Genomic DNA, 7,884 nt, shown 5'->3' on the forward strand with positions numbered 1-7,884 from the left:
AATCAATTCATAAATTATATAAATGCCTAACCAGTATGCTGTACACCTGAAGCTAAAATAATATTGAATGTCAACCATAATTGAAAAAAAACCTAGACTATTAGTATCAAATTATTATGTTGTACACCTGATGCTAATATAATGTTATATGTAAATTAAAGCTCAATTAAAAATGATTAATGGCATGTGTAGTTTTAATAAACAAGATTATTTATCCTTTATTCAAAAAACACAAAAAACAAAACTAAGGCTGCCATGACTATGATCTACTCTAAATTCTCCCTGCAGCCTGATGTAGAAAAAAAAAAAAAAGGAATAAGAAAGAAAAGAAAAGAAAAGGAAAAAAAAAAGAGACCTGTGTAAAATACCTACTACCCCTAAGTAAGCTTATTACACATTTCTTAGAGGCTATCTGCATAGATCAGAAACTACTCATCTCACGTTCTCCCCCCACCACACCTTCTCCCATTTCCTCAAAGAGCAGTTTCTATCGGTGAGAAAATCAGAAAAAAAAAAAAATGAAGATTCAGTTTGTCCTTGTGCTTCTGGATTCTTAAGCATCATTTTCTTGCACTTCCAATTTACGTTATCCTCAAATAGTTTTCATACCTGTCTGAACACGCCAATTAATATTCTAGTTATTAAAATATCATTCACCTCAAAAAAGTTTCAGTCAGTCAAGCCCAAATTAAGTTACTAAAAACATGAAGTTAAATAAATAAATATTAACAAAGAGAAAATTCCTTCTGAGAGGAGAAAAAATTTGCTTGATTGGACATCAAAATTTGCTATTTCCTTGCAAGAATGTCAACTCCTACTTCAACCCTGGTCAAGTGTATGAGATAAATCATTTTAGAATTTCAATGTTGATTGCTCCTGAATATACTGAAGAAAAGAAAAAAAATAGCTGTTATGATACAGTTTCTAATGAAACTATTTCATAGAAAGAAAATAAAGGCAGAAATATTCAAAGGCTATTTTGGTTTTTAGTGGCTGGCAATGTTTGTTTATAGAAGCCGAAGTAATGCAATGGGTCATTAATCAGTAGATTTCTAAAATTAACTCATTCTACCTCTACACTCAGCACAGACCTGTCTTGTCTCCTTAAGACTGTGATTCTATAAATCTCTCTAAACATTTGGCTTTCTCCAATTTCTGCTCTGGCCTCCTCTTTCCTTTCCTCTTTTCTTCTTAAGTTCTCTCTCTTTGTCATTTCATCTACTCCTTCTAGCTTTGACTCACACATTGAGGCAGACTATTCCTAAATTTGTATTTATAGCCCTGTTTTATCTTCCAAGTTCAGTATCACATTTCTAACTATCTGCTAGACATTTGCACCTAAATATACCACCCACATCTCAAATTCAAGTTGTCTAAAACTTAACTCATTTTCTTCTGGCTTTTTTTTTTTTGAAAAAATGGTAGACATATTCTTCTAACTATGTACTCTCAAACATAAAAAAAATATACTTGGATCTTTCTTTATATTTTCGTTGTCACCAAATTCCATTAGTTTAGTTATACAAATCCATCTATTTGACACCTTTTATAGCTACAGCTCTGTGCTAGAAACTCTGCGTAATCAGCAAATGTATCATTAGCAACAAGATATAAATACTGTGTTCAGGAACCTTGCAATCTAGTTGAGATTAAATATGGGTAGTTGAGATATAGTTGAGGTAAAATGGGGACACAAATTTTATTCTCAGGACCATCAGATTAATTTTACTGCACTCCATATTTCCCTGCTCAAAAACTATTAATGTTTGTTTTCTTCTGGATAAAGCTCATATTCTTAATTCTGGCTTTCAAAGTAGTCCATAATTGGTTTCTTTCATCCTCTAATAATAACTTATATTACCTGATTAGTTTACCAAGTACTATTCCAAACACATTTCACCCATTATATCACTTACTCCTCACAACAACTCTAGAAGGTAGATATTACTATTATTCCCTCATAGGCAAGGAAGCTGAGACACAGAGTGGTTAGATAACTTGCCCAAGGTTGCACAGCTTGTAAATGAAAAGTCCAAGGGTTGAACACTAGAGTCTGGCTCCAGAGGCTAATCTCTGAACCACTATACTTCAATGACTGCCCTATACCTCTTGACCCTGCTCTCAACACAGATGACAGGGAAGGACCCTGACCCTCAAGGCCAATCTATTGGCTGGATAGTCACTTAAATTTGTGTGAGTTAGCTTGAATAAATTAAACTTTTTTGAGGTTTTTCTCTTGAAAATTTGAAATATGAAATAGCAACTATTGCTATTTACAGTGATGCTTAAAATATGGGGCTTTCGTTCTGTTGTTTTGCTAATTCTGATATACTTTAGATGCCTTTGAATCAAAAATTGTAAATTAAGATAAAAATAGCTTTTAGTTCACACCATTTAACATAAAATACTTTTTTGATGCTTTTAAAAAATTTAAATTCAATTAAAATATTTCTCATATCTTTTTTCTTTCCAAAATTTTTACCTTTTTAATATTATTTTGTGGGTTTTCTCTTATAGTTTGTGAACTTCAGATTTTTAGTTTTAACAATTAGTATCTAAAATGTAATATTTGAAAGTTTCTTTTGACACATCTGTGTTATTTTCTGACTAGTCTAAATGTACTAATACAGAATAGTAACCCTTCCTGGAGTGCTCAGTCCTCCTCACTGCCTTATTTAACTTTATCCTTTGCTTTTTTATATTTCTTCAAACTTCTACCAATTACTCATGTGACAATTACTCTTGCTATAAGCATTTCACATTATTCCAGACTGTTTTGACTAATTTCAATTCCCTTTAGATGCTTTAAATATCACAATTCTTTGTTCAAGCTTCAACTATTTTAATATTCTTTTGCAAGTAGTTAAAAGAGGATATTAGTGATTTGCAAAAATCGTGAATTTGAAATTAATTTAAAGTTAAGTTTAATTTAAATTTAGATTTAGATTTAAGAAAAATGTAACTTGGAATGAAATTTCTATTAGAAATATTTTTAATATTTGAGCAATATCATAGAAATATCTCAATATGTGAATTAATGTTTTAAGTTAAATTTTAATTCATATTCACTGGTATCTAAAAGGATTCAGAATTAGTCCAGATAATCTAGTGTTAAAAATCATTATAAGCTAAAAAAAACACATAAAAAAAGAAATTTTGACCACTGGTAAAATATACTTTTCTAAATATTTCATTATAAGTAATAAAATTTGAACATTTATATTAAAGCTGTTGCAACATTTTTCTTACATTCTTAAACATTCTATTAAAATTATAACATAAATTGATATATGCAGAAAATTGGCTTTTCTGCAAGCTGGCCACTAGGTAAAATAGCTTTCTGAAAAATTATTTTAAATTTAAATTGTCCACTCATATCCAGTGGTCAATTCTGTCTCATTTCATTCGTCATTTCAGTTGCATTTGTCTTAACTACTATATTTTAAAAAAATATTTCCCTCGCATAACTTCTAGAACACCATACATTTATCTGTTTTTTTTCCTATTCCCTGGGTTTCCTTCTCTGGTTCTGCCTCTTCTTGGCATCTAGTAATGGAGTTTTTTTTTTTTTTTTCTCCACACACAGCTTTTTTCTCTAGATCTTAAACAGTTCCAAATAGTCTTAAATAATCCCTCATGCTGTTCTCTTCTGAGCTTGTGTCTTTAGTACTGCCCTCGCCCCTCATCTCTAAATTTGTAGATCCAATTCTTGTCCACTTAGATTCTCAATAAGCACTTCAAATTAAACATGTTGAAAAGAGAACAATTAATTTTATTCTATCCCTCTTGTTCAAATCACTACCAATTTTTATCTTTTTATCCATGTCACTATCAATTTTACCCCTGCTGTGGTAACCCAACTGGTTCATGCTCTGGTCTTGCTCCTCCACACAGCCAGAGGAGTAATCTTTTAAAAGCATACTCCAGTACACAATATATTTTGTATCTATGCTGTTCCATGTCTCACAGGGCTTACATTACCTGGTCCCTGCCTATCTTTTTATTCCCATCCCCTTTTTCTTACCATGTGCCCCATTTGGCTCCAGCCAACACTAGTTTTCTTGTTGGTTCTAGAACATGCCGAACTCATTTGCATTTCTGAGTCTTTCTACTTACTCTTCTTCTGGGAGCACTGTTCTGATTCTTTTTCACATTATTTAGATCTTTGCTCATATATCACATCTTTGGGGAGGTCTCAGATATTTGCATATGTTATAGGACTCATTCTTACTTTCTATGTCTTGAACCTCTTTTATTTCTTCATAGTTATCATCACTACTTGACATTATAATACATATTTTTTTGTTATTATTTGTCTCTTTAGCTTATAGAACTTCATGAGGCAGGGACTTTGTTTGACTTACTCATTGCTTTCCTAGTAAAGCACCTGCATATAGCAGATGTGCAATAAACATTTGTTGAATGAACACATACCTTTTTCTTTGTAAAACTTTGGTAAAAATGGCAATCCACAAACTAATAAAGCTGTTATTCTTAAATGCATAGAATCAGTATCCATATGGTTTTCTTATAGCTGTTTTCAACATCTACCAGTAAAAGCCATAGTCAAACTCTGTAATGGAATACAGCAAGCTGGTTCATCCAGACTGATCTCTTCATGCCAAAGATAAGTTTTTGGTTCCTCTGAAAAGCATTTCTCATGAATAAACAGTAACTGGCGTGGATTACTTTAGTTACTGAAGAAAAAGGAAGTTGAAAACAACCAATTCAACAGAAATCAGTAGAACATTAATGGTCAGTGAAATTAGCCTAGTTCTGACATATGTGAAAGAGGGCTTTATTTTGTGTTCTGATTCATAGCACTGAGCATTAAATAAAATGCATGGTGGTTTTTCTTGTGTGGCCTTCAAATATTGCATGACCAGTAATGTCAATGTTATGCTAAGATTTATCTTTGCCCTTTGAGCACACCAGATCTTATATTCTGTTACAGAGCTTACATATCATGCAACAGAACCTTTATCTCTAATATTCAGGAGAAATTAAGATGTCTCACAGATCAGAATAGTGCTAAATGGGTCTGTTGCTGTAATGATCTAAGGATGGCCTGGGTACTAGAATGATGTCTTGGTAGACAATTTTTTTTGGAAGAAGGTAAAAAAGAAACAAGATGACAGAAGAATCAATTTGCCTCTGTGCATGCTCACATGCCTTCAGGTTGGCATGGATATATGAAAAGGCATGTGGTTAAAATAATAGATACCAGGAAAAGCAAAGATAAATTGAAAAATTTTATGTTTATTTGGTAAACATAAGACAGTGTTTTATGTTTATGCCTATAGTCTATCTGCCCAACTCTCATTTTAAGTTGCAATTAAAAATAATAGATTTTGCTTATTTTAGTGCTATTTGTTTAAACACAGCTCTTATCTCTGTTATTTGTTTATATCATTCCTGGAGCATATTTTGTCTTTATCATCCTAGTATCTGCCCTTTATTCCTTGCTCCTAACAATACTGCATTTGTTCAACACATGCTTATTTTCAGAGCATTTACACTGTCTTATGTTTACCAAATAACTTGATATTCCATTTTTCCTGATTTCAAGTCAGAAGGCCAATAAATAAGTGACTCAGAGTTTAGATATTTTAGATTTAGCTTCTGTGAGATTTATACATAGAAAAAGAAGACTATACATTGGTTCTTTTTACTAATTTGTAGCAGACAGAGGAGGGTATTACATCTCTCTCTCTCCTGTTCATCCTATGCAAATCAACCAAATGTCTATTCCAGAGAGTTACAATCTAAGGGATAACAGTATTGCTGTTAAACATTTAGTAGAAAGAGAAAAATAATGAAATGAGGGAGCAAGAAAGCATTTCAACATGACAGACAAGCAGCCAATCAGTGAGTTTTACCAAGAGACTCCTTGGTAGAATCTGGGGTAAGAGGAGGTTGCCTTTTGGCACCTCTTTTTTCCTTGCCTATAGTCTATCTGCCCAACTCTCATCCTTCTACGCCTCTATTTGGAGCCAAGGAATCTAGATTATTTTAAAATAATTATTAAATACAGCCTTAGGAAGATAAAGAAATGAGTGAAGACGGAGAATAGCAATGCGATCTACTTGGTAATGTTGTCAGTAGGGAAGGATGTAGGATTTTGTTCTGATTATATTTTAGAGACCCAGTTAATTTTTATCCCATTCATTGGCAGAGCTCTATCTTAGAGATAGGGAGTGTTGTATTATCATGTGGTAAGCATAAATTTTGGAATCACGGCTCTCAATTTGAGTATGTATTTATATTATTTATTCCCTGCATTATTTGGAGCAAGTCATTTAACTGAATCTGTTTCTTCATCTGTAAATGGAAAGCATTAGATCTGTGTTTAATGTTGTAAGAATTGGAAATAATACAAGCACGGTGCCCGTCACATAGGCTGCTCTTAATAAATAGTATTTTACTGTTTCCCTGAATTTTCCTCCATTATGTTTTTTATCAACTTATTCTCCCAACTCAATGCAGGTCATGTCACAGAGGGGTCTATTATCCCAGGGTCAGTGCTAACCTGCCCACATATTGACTATATTACCTCTTGGTGAACAAGGCAGTGATTGTGCTTAGCTAGGGTGAGGGACATACAGAAAAACACTTTCCCGACTTTTTAAACTCAAGTCTACCAAGATGTTAGCTCTTAAAGGAAAGACGTTCAGGTGGTCGGAGAAGAGAGTACAACAGCTAGACCAGGCAACTCTGATTTTTTCTTTTTGAATTTTGCCTTCTTGGTGGGTAAGAGACATTTTCTTTTTAGTGGTATTTCAATGATGTCCTTCAGGGATATACCGGGCTCCCATTGTCACCTCTAATTTGATTGTGAGTACAAGGCCTTCCATCAATTTTCCTTAGCAGATGTAAGGTTATGGTAAGTCATCAAAAAAAGAGGAAGGAAGGAGAAGAAACAGAGAACAAGAGAAAGAAAATCATTACCTCTGGCCTGTCCCCAGTTGTTAAGTATCTTCTGTTTGCAACATCAAGGGACTGAGACAAACACTAGGGTTGTTATAAAAAAAAACAAACAACAACAACAACAAAAACACAGAGCGCTGGTTTATATGGCACCCAGTATCCTTTACATTAAGTCAGCAGCTAACCTTGGAGTCTGTAAAACAATAGATTCCTTTTGACTAGGTGGGCTCCTTGTTATGCAGTCGGTAGGAACTAATCTGTAGCCCTCTGTCTACCCATCAAACAGCACTGAAGAGGGAGTACCTATATTTATTACTGTGAGGCTCACATATTGAGATTTTTAAAAGTTTTCTTTAGAGGCAACTATTTTTGGAAAAACAGAGACAAGATTTCCAACTAGCCTTAAATAACTAAAGACTCATAAAAAATACATGAATCAACAGTTTTGAAGACATTGGATGTCAGCCAATGAATGTGATCTCTGATCATATCAGGCAGCATGTGATCTCTAAAAGATAGAAAACAAGCAAAATGCATTCTATGATTACCCCCAAATATCGCCTTAAGAAAGCTTCTATCCCATGGTGCAAGGAGGAGGAATTTAGAAAGACTCCATGAGTTGAGTTAGATTGCAGAGACAGACAGATAAAGAACTGCACAGAGAGGGAATTATAGAAATCTGCAGAGGGTCCTCCTTGAGTGCTTAGCAGAGAACTGATCAGTGCAAACATATGAGGAAACTATTCAAGGCTGGAGAAAGACCATGAAAAAGAATGAAAAATGACTGTCTCTGGAGCTCACACAGTGCCAGATATTGTACCTGCTTCTACCAAACAGACTGGAAAAACCCATAATTTATGGAACATAGGTCAGAGTAATCAAAAGAGTTTTGCCTCCATAATGGAGAATAATTAGCCATGGACTAAATACTGTTCTTATCTCATCTATCAAGTAAAT

Source organism: Pteropus vampyrus, unplaced genomic scaffold, assembly GCF_000151845.1.
Source record: "Pteropus vampyrus isolate Shadow unplaced genomic scaffold, Pvam_2.0 Scaffold198, whole genome shotgun sequence".
In the NCBI taxonomy this organism is placed as follows: Eukaryota; Metazoa; Chordata; class Mammalia; order Chiroptera; family Pteropodidae; genus Pteropus; species Pteropus vampyrus.